The sequence below is a fragment of the Protopterus annectens genome, chromosome 1.part1, assembly GCF_019279795.1.
Source record: "Protopterus annectens isolate FY-2018-M chromosome 1.part1, PAN1.0, whole genome shotgun sequence".
Taxonomy (NCBI): Eukaryota; Metazoa; Chordata; order Ceratodontiformes; family Protopteridae; genus Protopterus; species Protopterus annectens.
Genome location: NC_056726.1, coordinates 1,888,379,265 through 1,888,398,093, shown reverse-complemented (window position 1 = coordinate 1,888,398,093; position 18,829 = coordinate 1,888,379,265).

The window sequence follows — 18,829 nt, the reverse complement described above, 5'->3', positions numbered from 1 at the left end:
GTATTTGCAGTAGAAGACGGAGCAGAAGTCTTTGTAGTACAGTTCGGGAAGAAGGTTAAGAAAAATGCCCAGGGAAACAAACAATCTGATAAGCTATCAGAGGAGTTTGAAGAGAGAAAGAAAAGGGGTGAATGTTTTAAATGTGGAAAAAGGGACATTTGGCAAGGGATTGCAGGCAAAATAAGAAGGTAACCACGGAAGATAAGGAGGGTGAGGACTGACTATATGGTAGTCAAGAATCACTAGAAAGAAATGACCAAGAAAAGACAAATGTGAATGTGATAGAGGGAGTAGAGGATGTGATAGAAGAAATAGAGGATGTGCATGAAATCACAGATAATGAAGAAAATTAAATCTTGGATTTAGCATTATTGAGCTTAGAGCTCTACTTAGCAGACACAAAACCAGGTAGAGGGGAGGGAAGTTAAATTCCTGTGTGACACAGGGGCTTCACGGACCCTGATACATCCTTCCAAACTACCAGAAAATTCAGAATCACTTGATTACATATTAGTGAAATCAGCTAATGGACAGCTGCATTGGGAGCCACTCTCCCACAGCATAGCAATAACTGACCCTGTTTCAGGGATGAACCAGAAAAGCAAAATTGTTGTTTCTGCAAAAAATTTTGTTTACACGAATTAACAAGTTCTGATAAATTCAGAATCATGAAACCTGATAAAGGTGGGGGGTGGTCATTATGTTAAATGTTGACTATGAGAATAGGATGCTCACACTTTTAGATGATGAGGCAACTTATGAAAAGGTTAGTAGGCATGAGGTAAATAAAGCCTACAGTAAAATTAATTGGTTAATTTACGAATACTTAATGGATGGAAGGATTGATTCAATGGTTTATCAATACATTTTTGTGGAATTCCCTAAAATACCATCTATTTTCAGAATTCCCAAAATTCACAAACACACTGATAACCCACCATTTAGACCGATAGTCTCGGCAATAGGTTCAAAGACCGAAGCTTTAGCGGCTTACATTGATTTCAAATGTAAAGATATGTTAACGAGACTACCACACATTGTAAGAGATTCATGGCATTGTCTTGATTCTATAAGACAATTTATTAATAATGTTGATGTTAACTTCGACTTTGTGATGGCTACTGTGGATGTAATCAATCTTTTCACTGTGATTCCACATCAGGAAGGCATTGAGTTGTTTGAAACATGCCTTAATACACATAAACATAACAACAGAACTGAGAATCGATTGATATCTGAGATGTTAGAATTAGTCTTGGAAAATAATTTTATTTATTTTAACGGTAGTTATTTTAGACAACAAAAAGGAGTGGCTATGGGTGCAAAATGTGCCCCTATTTATGCTAATCTAGTTCTGGCAGCATGGGAATCCGATTATGTATTCACTAGTAGTTATTGGAGTAAGATCTTATTATATTTACGTTATTTGGACGATATTTTGATTTTTTGGAGAGGCACTGAGGCACAGTTTAATGAATTTATTATATATTTAGGACAAACAACTGATTTTTTAAAATTTACGAGTCATATTTCTAACAATACAATTAACTTTTTGGACATTACAATTACCTTGAAAGACAATATATTCGAATCCAATATTTATAGGAAGAAGACACACTCCAATTCATTTTTACACTTCGACAGCTGTCACCCTGTCCATCAGAAAAGAAATTTGGTAAAAGGACAGATGGTGAGGTTGTCGAGGATAGTGAGCAATGATGACATGTTTAGCAAGGAACTAGAAAAATTACAACACATGTTTATAAGTAGAGCCTACCCAGTAGATTTGGTTAACAATATTGGTCAGGACATTTTGATGAATAGATTGGTTTTATACAAACCTATTTTAAGATATGGATTAAATTCAAAAGAAGTTTCTAAATCTAAGGGCATAGGACATGACACTTTGGTCATTCCTTTTAACGAAAAATCAGATCAAATTGTCAAAGCGGTATATGACTCATGGAATATTGTCATAGAATCTAATAGAGAATTGGTAAATATTTTAGGAGATAAACCCAAGGTTACGTTTAGTAAAGGTCAATGTCTTAAAAGTATATTTGAAAATTGTATGAACTTTGACTTATTTATGAAATCTAAGATGAATAAATGTGGTGCATGCCGCATATGTAGATTCATTAATAATGGACCGTACCTCTCAATTACTAACTATGAGAAGACCATTAGATGTCCAGGAGTATGTGACTGTAATACAGTTATGGTAGTATACGTAGCCACTTGCACAGCATGCCAAGCTTTCTATTTAGGGAAAACGAACAGAAAATTAAAAACAAGAATTATAGAGCATGTGAGTGATATTAGAAATCACAAGCAGACTAGTGCTTTATACACTCACAGCATTGGTTGCCTTAATTTTAAAAAAATCCTGTTTTTTGTCATCGATAGAATTGTTTACACTAAAGTACAACAAGGTGGTGACATTAAAAGCCTATTAGAAGCCAAAGAATGCATTTGGCAACTTAGATTAAATGCAAGTAAAGATCCAGGAATTAATGATCAAATTTCTATTGCTAGTATACTAAAGCTTAAATCACAGTTCATTTAACAATTTTTCAGCCACCAAAATTTTTTTATTAAATATATTCAAATTTCATCAAATTCATTAAAACTAACCATATGTATTTATAGTTTATACATAATCATATATATATATATATATATATATATATTTAATATATTTTTAATTTTAATCTATTTTATAATTATTACAAGTTCTTATATAAATTGATCATCATTCGTAGTGTAAGTATATGTTTCATTAATTATATTGAACAAGTTCTTATGATATTATATGTTAATTTTTATTTGGTCTTAACAACAACTTTTTTAGGGTAAATTATTTAAGTTATTAAATATTTATTAAATATTTATCAATATATATAAAAGATTTTTTAACAAAAAATAACAAATATAAAATTTTATTATACACTTTCAATTTATCCATTAATCAATTGTTAACATTTATCGCAACTGATCATCATTATAGAATTTTTAATACAATATTAGAAATTCCTTATATGCTCAATTTTCATAATTTTTATATTTATACTACAATTATTTATTTATTAATAATTAATAACACAGTAGTTTTATATAAAAAATATGCTTAACAGTATTAAATAACATAATAATTTTAATTCTATTAAATAACATTGCAATAATATCTGAATAATTTACAATTTAATTTGTAATTTCCATGTTTATAAATTCTATATCTTTTGTCACATATTATATATTTAGTATAGTTTTATTGATTAAAAACACACTCCATTTGTATATGTACAATTTAGACATACATATTATGTGCAATATTGTTAGTTTTATTTATTACGCTCTAGTTCATGTCTATGTGTATTCTAAACCAGACCTTTTATTTATTATTTTTTATTATTTTTTACTAGACCTGTCACTTTAAAAGACAAGAGTTTTATTATTCTAATTAGAACATTGTATAATTGATTGATTACATCATTATATAATTAATCAATTAAGTAATATCTGTATTTAAGGGATGATGTTTTTTCTAAAATTTGTACTCTGATGATGCCCTAGGACGAGAGGGTGAAAGCGCTTAGTTCCATGATAAAGTTTTCGTTGTTCTTGTGTTGGTCTTGTGGTCCTGTGGTGAAATAAAGACATTATTTTAACATCCAATGATTCAAGGTTACTGGAATTTTTTTGGTTACCAGTTTGTACTCCGTGGTTTGTTTCTGCAAAATGCCCAGTAAATCTTTTGGGCAGAGACCTTATGCAGATATTTGGCATAGAAGTAGTTCCAACTATGCAGGGTATGGAAGCACTGTGACAAATGGATACTTTTGTGGTGCGACCGGAGGGTGAAACATTTTATTGGTACTGCCAGGACTTGGTTATGCCTGGTCCAGGGGCAGTAACCGAAGAACTGATGAACGTAGCCATCAGTAAATCCCCCTCCCTTGACACTGATAAACAGCATTTGTTGCATTGTACTCTATATTACTGTAGCATACCAGGACCTGATAAAGAAAATGAGCAAGAACTGTTTAGAAACCATGCTATCAGATTAGTATTATGTAATCTGTACTGGGACACAGAAGGAAACAGTGTAGTTAGCTGTTCATTGCCCGAGGAATTCCTAGCACTTTACAAATCTAATCGATTACCACATGTTAGTTTGACTAAAGATAAGAATGTGAGGTGGGCAGACCTAGGAGAAAAAGTCACAAGGTGGGAAAAACAGACAGAATTATAACTGTCAGAACAGGGAGTACAAAAGCAGAAGTTGAATTGGATAACACAGACACACCGAGCTGTGCACTTGCAGGCAAGTGAGGACAGCTGAGTAGCACTCTTACTAGAAGAAGAGGAGAAAGCCTTACAAAGCATACCAGAGACTCTATAGTCAACAGGAAAATCAGATGTAGGACTTATTCGCACAGCAGGACCAGTCACTATCATGCCAAAGTCAGCATTTAGACCTCAAAATAGACAGTATCCCTTAAGAAAGGATGCAGAAGTAGGAATCAAACCTATAATAGCAGTCTTACTTAAGGAAGGAGTATTGATAGAATCTCCCGATTCACCATGTAATACACCCTTGTTTCCTGTTAGGAAAGCAAATGGAGAATGGCGTATGGTCCAAGATTTACAAGCTGTAAATGACGCCGTTATACCTAGAGCACCTACGGTGCCAGATCCACACACCTTATTAAATTATTTGAAACCTCAACAGAAGTATTTTTCTGTGGTAGATATTAGCAATGCGTTTTTCTCAATACCGATACACCCTGACAGCCAAAATTGGTTTGCATTTACATTTCAGGGGAAAAAGTATACATACACGTGACTACCACAGGGATATTGTGAGAGTCCAACAATATTCGCACAGGAAATGACAAGTAACCTGGCGGGATTTATCCCACCGAAAGGCAGCCAGATTTTACTTTATGTAAACGTCATTCTGCTGGCAGCCCCCAGCCAGGAAGAATGCAGAGAAGATACCATAGCATTACTACAATTTCTAGCCACTCAAGGACACAAAGTAAACAAAAACAAACTGCAACTTTGGAAAAAACAGGTTAAATACCTGGGATATGTAATATCCAAAGAAGGCAGAATATTAGATGAAGACAGAAAAACAGCAATATTCCAAGCACCCAAACCGACTACCAAGAAGGAAATGATGCCCTTCCTAGGTACGACTAATTTTTGTCGGAGTTGGATTCCAAACTATGCCTTGGAATCTGCACCACTGACCAACCTAATATACAAGAAACCTATGGCAGCATAAGATTCACTACAATGGACACCGGAAGCAGAATCAGCTTTCTGCAAATTGAAACAACTGATAGCATCCTCATTAGTTTTAGGATTACCGAACTATCATAAACAATTTTTTCAAACTGTAGATTGTAAGCAGGGCTATATGACATCAGTGTTAACACAGCAACATGGGGACAAACAATGCCCCATAGCTTACTGTTCTTCACAGCTAGACCCAGTGGCTAGATCCTTGCCCCACTGTGTACAAAAAGTAGTCGCAGCTGCAATGGCAGTGCAGACTTCAGCCTCAGTAGTGTTGTTCCACCCTCTCACATTGAGAGTGCTTCATGCAGTCACGATTATTTTACTGCAAGAAAAAGTAGCATATCTTTCTCCTGCTAGACATCTTTCCTGTATGACTATACTGTTGAGCCAACCTCATATGACAATTGAATGATGTACAACTTTGAATCCGTCAACCTTGCTCCCTACCCCTGCAGATGGCAAACCACACTGCTGCCTGCAGGAGATTGAGCAAAAGACACTGCCTAGAAAAGATCTCACGGATGTTCCCTTGGATGATGCTGAGGTGACATACTATGTGGACGGCTCGTGTAGAAGGGGTCCTACAGGACAGAATCTAGTGGGGTATGCAGTAGTTTCTGATACTGAGATTTTAGAAGCAAAGTCTTTACCACACAACTTATCTGCACAAGCAGCAGAATTGTTTGCTTTAACAAAGGCATGTACCTTGGCAAAGGATAAACGTGTGAATATTTTTACTGACAGCCAGTACGCTTTTTCTACTGTACATGTTTTTGCGCAGCAGTGGAAAAATAGAGGAATGGTAACATCTACTGGTAAACCAATGAATCATGTGCAATTTATTTTAGATTTGTTAGAATCTATTCAGTTACCTCAGAAAGTAGCTATTTGCAAATGCATAGCTCATACCAAACAACAGGATAGGATTTCACAAGGTAATGCGAGAGCTGATACAGCTGCAAAGCAGGCAGCTTCAGCTTCAGAAGTATTTCTTTTGAGTGAGGAATTACAACCATCTGAGATTTTAGATTTAGAAATTTTAAAAACAATGCAGACACTTACTACAAATGTAGAAAAACAAAAATGGATAAAACGAGGAGCAATTCTTGAGAAAGGGCTGGATATCTCCAAAGAAAGAAAACCAATTTTACCATCTAACTTGTTTAGATATGCAGCTTTGCTGAGCCATGGGCAGTGCCATGTCTCAACAGGGGGGATGGTACCATTAGTGAATCGAGTGTTTACAACGTATGGATTTACAAACTACACAAAACATTTTTGTGCAGCATGCCATGTTTGTAACAGGCATCATGCACAGGGGGCACTGAAGCCTAAGCAAGGGAGTTTCCCTACACCACCGTATCCATTCCATACTATCTGTGTGGATTTTATAGAACTAAACAAATGCGAAAATAAAAAGTACTGTCTTGTCATTATAGATATGTTTTCCAAATGGGTGGAAGCTTTTCCGATCAAAAATCCAGATGCAGCTACTGTTGCAAAAGTCCTCGTTAAAGAAATTATTCCTAGATTTGGCATACCGGAAAAGATCTATAGTGACAGTGGCACACACTTTGTAAATCAAACCATACAACAATTGCGCCGTTATTTCGGGATTTCCTTGAAAAACCATTGTGCATACCACCCCCAGTCTGCAGGATTAGTAGAGAGGCCTAATGGAGTTCTGAAAAATAAGCTTAGGAAATTGATTAGTGAGACACAAAAGAACTGGGTGCACTGTCTGCCTCTGGCACTGTTGAGCATGAGAACTGTTCCAAATGCAAAAGGGTTAACTCCTTTTGAAATACTGTTTGGGAGGGCATATTATACACCTCAGTGAAAACCTCTCATGCCTGCAGACCAGGAGGCTGACAGTTCACTTGCGGAGTATATGAGTGATTTTTGAATAACAAACTTCTGCAGTTAAATTCTGTTTCAGATAAAGAACAAGCCAGACCATCGGAAGCAGCAGTAGTTCCAGGCACGTGGGTCTGGGTGAAGGTCGTGAAGAAAAGAAATTGGAGTTCTCCAATGTGGGAAGGGCCTTACCAAGTGCTACTGTCAACACCTACTGCAGTTAAGATCGCAGAGTGAGTATCTTGGATTCATCTGACACACTGTAAATTGGTTATGAACTTTGAACTGGACAAAAACCTTGTTACTGTTATATAACGAGAACAAAATGACCAGATATAGAGTAAACAGGGATGCAGAACAACCTCAGAAAAATTGCATGATCATCCTGTTAGCTATACTGACAACAATGATTTTTTTTTGCTGTGGCCTTTCCTTTTTTCAGCCACTTGAGTTGAACTAAACAAACGTGATACATTACTCATAGACTGGCATCCAAACTTTAACACTTACCAAGCAATTAAATATGTGTATGCTGAGACTTTTAATGTTTCGAACTGCTGGATTTGCACAGCTATACCAACAGCATACGGGGGATTATTGATGACTGCTGTACCCCCACGGGTCAATGAGACCTGGGAAAATTTGATTTTTGATACTACACCTGTGAAATCACAAGACAAAATAGCATTGTACCTACCAGTTACACAAAAAGGAATTGTATGTTTTTATAAAAATGACACTATTCAGGTGGGTTGGAGCAATTGCAATGTGACTGTTTCTTATAAATGTTATATTAAGGCTAATAAGGCAGAAACTATCTGTGATGCAAACTATGACTCATATCTTGAGAAAATGAAAAAAACTGTTAGTGAAATACAACATAGTTCTGTTCTTTTGAAGCAGCTTTCTATTACTGACAAGAAAATGTTTCATGCAGGGCAAGCATATATCAATACTAAAGTAGAGAATTGTTATTTTGTTTGTGGGAAAAAGGCATACAAATGGCTACCTGAGAATTGGTCCGGCAGTTGTTTTTTGGGTTACCTGGTTCCGGCCATACGACACACTGCAGCTTTGCCTCGAGGGAAAATTTGAAACGTCTGAGAGGTCAGCAGTAAACCTGGAAATCCAATCAAGAGACCCAAGAATCCAGTGGGATGAATCGAAGCAGGGTGGAGAAACCATAACTCCGTGAAAAACAAAGATAAACTGACACACATGGACTTGAGTGACACTATTATATCATGGGCAGGCATAACCCCTGCATATGGTGCAGTGAAATCGATTTGGGACCTGAGAAAACTGTCCAAACTTCTTGAAGTTATGAGCAATGCAACTTTTTCTGCTCTCGGATTAGTGACTGATGAACTAAATGCTATGAGAACTGTGGTGCTTCAAATTGACTTCACCCCAGTGATGAGAGGTGGTACGTACACTTTAATCAAAGAAGAATGCTGTTCGTATATTCCTGACAACAAGCATGAGATAAACGACCATCTTGAGGTGATCCAGCAAGTTTCAACCATGACCAAACCAGGCCCAAACCCTCTGACGGACTTTTTCCAGAATTTGTTTGGGGGGTGGGGTTCCATCCTAATGAACATCCTGATTGCCATTTGTGTGGGATTACTCCTATTAGGAGCATGCATTTGTTGTGGTATTCAATGCATGAAAAAGTCAATCAAAGATTTTATAGACATATCAGTTTCTGAGACTTTGTATCAAAGTACTGAAATTGAAGAGTTGTTGAAAACTGAAATGCTTTCATAAGTCTAAACTAAATGACTCTCTTAACTGCATATCTGGAACGGAAGAGGTTAGGAGAAGAAGCAAACTGTTTATGCTTTTGAAAATAGAATAAAAAGTATTAACAGGGGGGAAATGTCAGAGAAATATTCATTTATAAATATGTCTAATGCTTATTAGAAGCTAAAAGGGTTAACACATTTTCATTCTATTTTATGTACAGCTTAATTCTGTATGAAATTATAAGATGATTTTTCAAACCACAGTATGCTTTCTGAAACTGCAAGATGCACCCTGACCTAGTATTTGCTAGCACAGCAAAATTCATGTTTATGCCTTTTGGAAATGTACTGAGAAGCAGGTGATTATCTGCTAGGTCAGGAAAATGAATGAATAGTGTATGAATAGAACAATACTGTTTTCTATAATATGATTGAATATGAACAATCAGCTCTGTTCGTGTTATGAGAACATGCACAGCTGCAGAAAAGAAGAGATACATGAAACAAAAGACTGCTTGAAGAATCTGTACTTGCTTTGTGCTCGAATTAGCTATAGTACCTTGAATGGTAACATAACATAGTGGGAAGCTGTATCTAACCGGTGGTCACCAAGGCCACGTTGTTTTTCTTAGGAAGTTTTTCATAAAATTGATAGTGCAAGCAGAAAATCATGGACAAACAGCTGCTATGAAATGATGATGTTAAAACTTGTGATCTGTTACGTCAGCTTGGTACGCAATGTCTTATTAGAAAGTGTATAAAGATGGACTTACTTCCTGATTTTAATTAGACAAACTCTGTATTAGCAAGTTTTTGTCTCCTTGCTGCAAGATTAAAATGCCTTAACCTGAACCTGCCGTGTATTGATCAATTTTTAAGTTTATTTTTCCTTTGAAAGATTGGCCCCTCGGACCAGAAAACTCTCTTATCTAGCTCAGGTCAGATGGGCCCGGTGGCATGAAACCATATGTCGAAGAGGCCACATCGGTTCTTCTGTTCTGAAAGACCTCCAACTGAATTGTCGTTCAAAAGAGGCCAGCCACTGTTTCTGATCTGTGATTGGAGGACGAGTCAATGGTTCCAGCAGTGAGATGATCAATCTCAGAGGCTCAGGTAAGGAGGAATTTACCTTTTCTTTGTTTCAGATCAGGGACTTGTTACAGTATTTGTTTTTGCCAGGGAGATTTTATATAAATCAGGGACAAAAAAGATTGCTGTCTTGTCATAGATCAGGGAAACAGAATAGGTAGGCAGTTATTCTAGATAAACTGTGAAAAAGAGAAAATCATGGTACCACTTGACAAGAAGGGTTACGTAACAATTTCTAACTAAGTTAAGACAGCATGGGAAATAAGTGCACAAAAAGATCCTGAGATCGGCCATTAACCTAAAATGCGAAATACATGCAATTACAACGTGCCGATAACGTTAGGTACTATACAAAATGGGTTAATAAATACAAATTTGATGGCAAATTAGATAAACCTTCACTTATCAAACCTGTCAAACAACTTAAAACAGATGGAAAAGGTCAGGTAAAAAAGCAATGTCAATTGGGAGTTCCTCAGGCACACAGGTGGCTTGAGGAAGCAAACCGCAGGGAAAAAAAGAATAAAAATTCAAAAGCAATGTTTTTAGATAAAGAAGACAATAACTTGGTAATAGCATCAGCCCCTCCACCCCCTCCGCTCCCCTTACCAGAATATGAAGCAAGTGGACAAGCAGCTCCACCTCCACTATTCCCAACTGTCCCTGTGAAATCAAAACCATTTGTCAGAGATCCTGTCGAGACTAGGTCTCGAACACACAACTTCAGAGGGGATATTGAATTGTATGAAATAAATAAAAATTCACAAGTTATGAGTGAAGAAGAGATGTGTCCACTCATAGAAGTAACAAATCCACAGGCAGGACAGGACCCAACTCTTCTAGTATATAGACCGTGGACACCGGAAGACATCCGGAAAGCCACAGAGGGAATTCCCCATTTAAAAGTTGATTTTAGAAAATTCTTAGAAGACTTACAGGGCATGAGGTTAAGTTACCATTTAAATGGAGAGGAGGTAAAGAAAGTAGTCAGACAAATTGTGGGTCCAGATTGGCACATAATCAGTGGCAACTGGAATCCCCGTGACGTAGAACATAGGCCACTCCCACTTATTAATGCAGAACTGGATAACAGAGTGAAAGGTCTGACAGATCGGATCTCTGAGAAGTGGAAGTCTAGGGCTGACTGGACTTGCATTAATCAATGCATCCAACAAGAAGGTGAAACTGTTGATAGATATTATGCCAGATTATTAGAGTGTTTTAATAACCATTGTGGAATGCAGGTACCTGAAGACCAAACACATGATTCCCCATATGAGCAGCAACTAAAGAATGCATTTTTGAAGGGTAGTATTGCACCCATAAGCAGTTTTATTACAAAGCACATGGTAGATCATTGTACAAGTAGATTACAGTCATTACTTGAATATGCAAGACATGCTGAAAGGCATTTTAATAGCAAAAAGAAAAAGAAAACTCAAGTATTTGCAGTAGAAGATGGAGCAGAAGTCTTTGTAGTACAGTCCAGGAAGAAGGGTATGAAAAATGCCCATGTAAACAAACAATCTGTTAAGCGATCAGAGGAGTTTGAAGAGAGAAAGAAAAGGGGTGAATGTTATAAATGCGGAGAAAAGGGACATTTGGCAAGGGATTGCAGGCAAAATAAGAAGGTTACCACGGAAGATAAGGAGGGTGAGGACTGACTATATGGTAGTCAAGAATCACTAGAAGGGAATAATCAAGAAAAGACAAATGCAAACGTGATAGAAGGAGTAGAGAATGTGATAGAAGAAATAGAGGATGTGCATGAAATCACAGATAATGAAGAAAATGAAATCTTGGACTTAGCATTATTGAGCCTAGAGCTGTACTTAGCAGACACAAAACCAGAAGTTACACTTCTGGTAGAGGGAAAGGAAGTTAAATTCCTGTGTGACTCAGGGGCTTCACGGACCCTGATACATCCTTCCAAACTACCAGAAAATTCAGAATCACTTGATTACATATTAGTGAAAGCAGCTAATGGACAGCTGTATCGGGAGCCACTCTCCCACAACATAGCAATAACTGACCCTGTTTCAGGGATGACCCAGAAAAGCAAAATTGTTGTTTCTGCAAAATGCCCAGTAAATCTTTTGGGCAGAGACCTTATGCAGATATTTGGCATAGCAGTAGTTCCAACTATGCAGGGTATGGAAGCACAGTGACAAATGGATACTTTTGTGGTGCGATCGGAGGGTGAAACATTTTATTGGTACAGCCAGGACTTGGTTACGACTGGTCCAGGGGCAGTAACTGAAGAACTGATGAACGTAGCCATCAGTAAATCCCCCTCCCTTGACACTGATAAACAGCATTTGTTGCATTGTACTCTATATTACTGTAGCATACCAGGACCTGATAAAGAATATGAGCAAGAACTGTTTAGAAACCATGCTAACAGATTAGTATTACGTAATCTGTACTGGGACACAGAAGGAAACAGTGTAGTTAGCTGTTCATTGCCCCAGGAATTCCTAGCACTTTACAAATCTAATCGATTACCACATGTTAGTTTGACTAAAGATAAGAATGTGAGGTGGGCAGACCTAGGAGAAAAAGTCACAAGGTGGGAAAAACAGACAGAATTAGAACTGTCAGAACAGGGAGTACAAAAGCAGAAGTTGAATTGGATAACACAGACACACCCAGCTGTGCACTTGCAGGCAAGTGAGGACAGCTGAGTAGCACTCTTACTAGAGGAAGAGGAAAAAGCCTTACGAGGCATACCAGAGACTCTCTGGTCAACAGGGAAATCAGATGTAGGACTTATTTGCACAGCAGGACCAGTCACTATCACGCCAAAGTCAGCATTTAGACCTCAAAAGAGACAGTATCCCTTAAGAAAGGATGCAGAAGTAGGAATCAAACCTATAATAGCAGCCTTACTTAAGGAAGGAGTATTGATAGAATCTCCCGATTCACCATGTAATACACCCTTATTTCCTGTTAGGAAAGCAAATGGAGAATGGCATATGGTCCAAGATTTACAAGCTGTAAATGATGCAGTTATACCTAGAGCACCTACGGTGCCAGATCCACACACCTTATTAAATGATTTGAAACCTCAACAGAAGTATTTTTCTGTGGTAGATATTAGCAATGCATTTTTCTCAATACCGATACACCCTGACAGCCAACATTGGTTTGCATTTACATTTCAGGGAAAAAGGTATACATACATGACTACCACAGGGATATTGTGAGAGTCCAACAATATTCGCACAGGAAATGGCAAGTAACCTGGCAGGATTTATCCCACCGAAAGGCAGCCAGATTTTACTTTATGTAGACGACATTCTGCTGGCAGCCCCCACCCAGCAAGAATGCAGAGAAGATACCATAGCATTACTACAATTTCTAGCCACTCAAGGACACAAAGTAAACAAAAACAAACTGCAACTTTGGAAAAACAGGTTAAATACCTGGGATATGTAATATCCAAAGAAGGCAGAATATTAGATGAAGACAGAAAAACAGCAATATTACAAGCACCCAAACCAACTACCAAGAAGGAAATGATGTCCTTCCTAGGTACGACTAATTTTTGTCGGAGTTGGATTCCAAACTATGCCTTGGAATCTGCTCCACTGACCAACTTAATATTCAAGAAGCCTATGGCAGCACAAGATTCATTACAATGGACACCAGAAGCAGAATCAGCTTTCTGCAAATTGAAACAACTGATAGCATCCTCATTAGTTTTAGGATTACCGAACTATCATAAACGATTTTTTCAAACTGTAGATTGTAAGCAGGGCTATATGACATCAGTGTTAACACAGCAACATGGGGACAAACAATGCCCCATAGCTTACTATTCATCACAGCTAGACCCAGTGGCGCAATCCTTGCCCCACTGTGTACAAGCAGTAGTCGCAGCTGCAATGGCAGTGCAGGCTTCAGCCTCAGTAGTGTTGTTCCACCCTCTCACATTGAGAGTGCCTCATGCAGTCACGATTATTTTACTGCAAGAAAAAGTAGCATATCTTTCTCCTGCTAGACATCTTTCCTGTATGACTATACTGTTGAGCCAACCTCATATGACAATTGAATGATGCACAACTTTGAATCCATCAACCTTGCTCCCAACCCCTGCAGATGGCAAACCACACTGCTGCCTGCAGGAGATTGAGCAAAAGACACTGCCTAGAAAAGATCTCACGGATGTTCCCTTGGATGATGCCAAGGTGACATACTATGTGGACGGCTCGTGTAGAAGGGGTCCTACAGGACAGAATCTAGTGGGGTATGCAGTAGTTTCTGATACTGAGATTTTAGAAGCAAAGTCTTTACCACACAACTTATCTGCACAAGCAGCAGAATTGATTGCTTTAACAAGGGCATGTACCTTGGCAAAGGATAAACATGTGAACATTTTTACTGACAGCCAGTACGCTTTTTCTACTGTACATGTTTTTGCGCAGCAGTGGAAAAATAGAGGAATGATAACATCTACTGGTAAACCAATTAATCATGCGCAATTTATTTTAGATTTGTTAGAATCTATTCAGTTACCTCAGAAAGTAGCTATTTGTAAATGCGTAGCTCATACCAAACAACAGGATAGGATTTCAAAAGGTAATGCGAGAGCTGATACAGCTGCAAAGCAGGCAGCTTCAGCTTCAGAAGTATTTCTTTTGAGTGAGGAATTACAACCATCTGAGATTTTAGATTTAGAAATGTTAAAAACAATGCAGACACTTACTACAAATGTAGAAAAACAAAAAATGGATAAAACAAGGAGCAATTCTTGAGAAAGGGCTGTACATCTCCAAAGAAAGAAAACCAATTTTACCATCTAACTTGTTTAGATATGCAGCTTTGTTGAGCCATGGGCAGTGCCATGTCTCAACAGGGGGGATGGTACAGTTAGTGAATCGAGTGTTTACAACGTATGGATTTACAAACTACACAAAAAATTTTTGTGCAGCATGCCATGTTTGTAACAGGCATCATGCACAGGGGGCACTGAAGCCTAAGCAAGGGAGTTTCCCTACACCACCGTATCCATTCCATACTATCTGTATGGATTTTATAGAACTAAACAAATGAGAAAATAAAAAGTACTATCTTGTCATTATAGATATGTTTTCCAAATGGGTGGAAGCTTTTCCGACCAAAAATCCAGATGCAGCTACTGTTGCAAAAGTCCTCGTTAAAGAAATTATTCCTAGATTTGGCATACCGGAAAAGATCTATAGTGACAATGGCACACACTTTGTAAATCAAACCATACAACAATTGAGCCGTTATTTTGGGATTTCCTTGAAAAACCATTGTGCATACCACCCCCAATCTGCAGGATTAGTAGAGAGGCATAATGGAGTTCTGAAAAATAAGCTTAGGAAATTGATTAGTGAGACACAAAAGAACTGGGTGCACTGTCTGCCTCTGGCACTGTTGAGCATGAGAACTGTTCCAAATGCAAAAGGGTTAACTCCTTTTGAAATACTGTTTGGGAGGGCATATTATACACCTCAGTGGAAACCTCTCATGCCTGCAGACCAGGAGGCTGACAGTTCACTTGCAGAGTATATGAGGCGATTTTTGAATAACAAACTTCTGCAGTTAAATTCTGTTTCAGATAAAGAACAAGCCAGACCATCGGAAGCAGCAGTAGTCCCAGGCACGTGGGTCTGGGTGAAGGTCGTGAAGAAAAGAAATTGGAGTTCTCCAAAGTGGGAAGGGCCATACCAAGTGCTACTGTCAACACCCACTGCAGTCAAGATCGCAGAGTGAGCATCCTGGATTCATCTGACACACTGTAAATTGGTTAAGAACTTTGAACTGGACAAAAACCTTGTTACTGTTATACAACGAGAACAAAATGACCAGGTATAGAGTAAACAGGGATGCAGAACAACCTCAGAAAAATTGCATGATCATCCTGTTAGCTATACTGATAACAATGATCTTTTTGCTGTGGCCTTTCCTTTTTTCAGCCACATGAGTTGAACTGAACAAACGTGATGCATTACTCATAGACTGGCATCCAAACTTTAACACTTACCAAGCAATTAAATATGTGTATGCTGAGACTTTTAATGTTTCGAACTGCTGGATTTGCACAGCTATACCAACAGCATACGGGGGATTATTGATGACTGCTGTCCCCCTAGGGTCAATGAGACCTGGGAAAACTTGATTTTTGATACTACACCTGTGAAATCACAAGACAAAATAGCATTGTACCTACCTGTTACACAAAAAGGAATTGTATGTTTTTATAAAAATGACACTATTCAGGTGGGTTGGAGCAATTGCAATGTGACTGTTTCTTATAAATGTTATATTAAGGCTAATAAGGCAGAAACTATCTGTGATGCAAACTATGACTCATATCTTGAGAAAATGAAAAAAACTGTTAGTGAAATACAACATAATCCTGTTCTTTTGAAGCAACTTTCTATTATTGACAAGAAAATGTTTCATGCAGGGCAAGCATATATCAATACTAAAGTAGAGAATTGTTATTTTGTTTGTGGGAAAAAGGCATACAAATGGCTACCTGAGAATTGGTCCGGCAGTTGTTTTTTGGGTTACCTGGTTCCGGCCATACGACACACTGCAGCTTTGCCTCAAGGGAAAATTCGAAACGTCAGAGAGGTCAGCAGTAAACCTGGAAGACCAATCAAGAGACCTGAGAATCCAGTGGGATGAATCGAAGCAGGGTGGAGAAACCATAACTCCGTGAAAAACAAAGATAAACTGACACACATGGACTTGAGTGACACTATTATATCATGGGCAGGCATAGCCCCTGCATATGGTGCAGTGAAATCGATTTGGGACCTGAGAAAACTGTCCAAACTTCTTGAAGTTATGAGCAATGCAACTTTTTCTGCTCTCGAATTAGTGACTGATGAACTAAATGCTATGAGAACTGTGGTGCTTCAAAACCGCATGGCTCTTGACTTCACCCCAGTGAGGAGAGGTGGTACGTACACTTTAATCAAAGAAGAATGCTGTTCGTATATTCCTGACAACAAGCATGAGATAAACGACCATCTTGAGGTGATCCAGCAAGTGTCAACCATGACCAAACCAGGCCCAAACCCTCTGACGGACTTTTTCCAGAATTTGTTTGGGGGTGGGGTTCCATCCTAATGAACATCCTGATTGCCATTTGTGTGGGATTACTCCTATTAGGAGCATGCATTTGTTGTGGTATTCCCTGCATGAAAAAGTTAATCAAAGATTTTATAGACATATCAGTTTCTGAGACTTTGTATCAAAGTACTGAAATTGAAGAGTTGTTGAAAACTGAAATGCTTTCATAAGTCTAAACTAAATGACTCTCTTAACTGCAAATCCAGAATGGAAGAGGTTAGGAGAAGAAGCAAACTGTTTATGCTTTTGAAAATAGAATAAAAGGTGTTAACAGGGGGGAAATGTCAGAAAAATATGCATTTATGTATATGTTTAATGCTTATTAGAAGCTAAAAGAGTTAACACATTTTCATTCTATTTTATGTACAGCTTAATTCTGTATGAAATTATAAGATGATTTTTCAAACCACAGTATGCTTTCTGAAACTGCAAGATGCACCCTGACCTAGTATTTGCTAGCACAGCAAAATTCATGTTTATGCCTTTTGGAAATGTACTGAGAAGCAGGTGATTATCTGCTAGGTCAGGAAAATGAATGAATAGTGTATGAATAGAACAATACTGTTTTCTATAATATGATTGAATATGAACAATCAGCTCTGTTCTTTTATGCGAACATGCACAGCTGCGGAAAAGAAGAGATACATGAAACAAAAGACTGCTTGAAGAATCTGTACTTGCTTTGTGCTCGAATTAGCTATAGTACCTTGAATGGTAACATAACATAGTGGGAAGCTGTATCTAACCGGTGGTCACCAAGGCCACGTTGTTTTTCTTAGGAAGTTTTTCATAAAATTGATAGTGCAAGCAGAAAATCATGGACAAACAGCTGCTATGAAATGATGATGTTAAAACTTGTGATCTGTTACGTCAGCTTGGTAGGCAATGTCTTGTTAGAAAGTGTATAAAGATGGACTTACTTCCTGATTTTAGTTAGACAAACTCTGTATTAGCACGTTTTTGTCTCCTTGCTGCAAGATTAAAGTGCCCTAACCTGAACCTGCCGTGTATTGATCATTTTTGAAGTTTATTTTTCCTTTGAAAGATTGGTCCTTCGGACCGGAAAACTCTCGCTCTATCTCAGGTCAGATGGGCCCGGTGGCATGAAACCATATGGGTAAGAGGCCACATTGGTTCTTCTGTTCTGAAAGACCTCCGACTGAATTGTCGTTCAAAAGAGGCCAGCCACTGTTTCTGATCTGCGATTGGAGAACGACTCAACGGTTCCAGCAGTGAGACGATCAATTACGGAGGCTCAGGTAAGGAGGAATTTACCTTTTCTTTGTTTCAGATCAGGGACTTGTTACAGTATTTGTTTTTGTCAGGGAGATTTTATATAAATCAGGGACAAAAAAGATTGCTGTCTTGTCATAGATCAGGGAAACAGGATAGGTAGGCAGTTATTCTAGATAAACTGTGAAAAAGAGAAAATCATGGTACCACGTCACAAGAAGGGTTACGTAACAATTTCTAACTAAGTTAAGACAACATGGGAAATAAGTGCACAAAAAGATCCCGAGATCCGCCATTAACCGAAGATGCGAAATGCATGCAATTACAACGTGCCGATAATGTTAGGAACTATACAAAATGGGTTAATAAATACAAATTTGATGGCAAATTAGATAAACCTTCACTTATTAAACTTGTCAAACAACTTAAAACAGACGCAAAAGGTCAGGTAAAAAAGCAACGTCAATTGGGAGTTCCTCAGG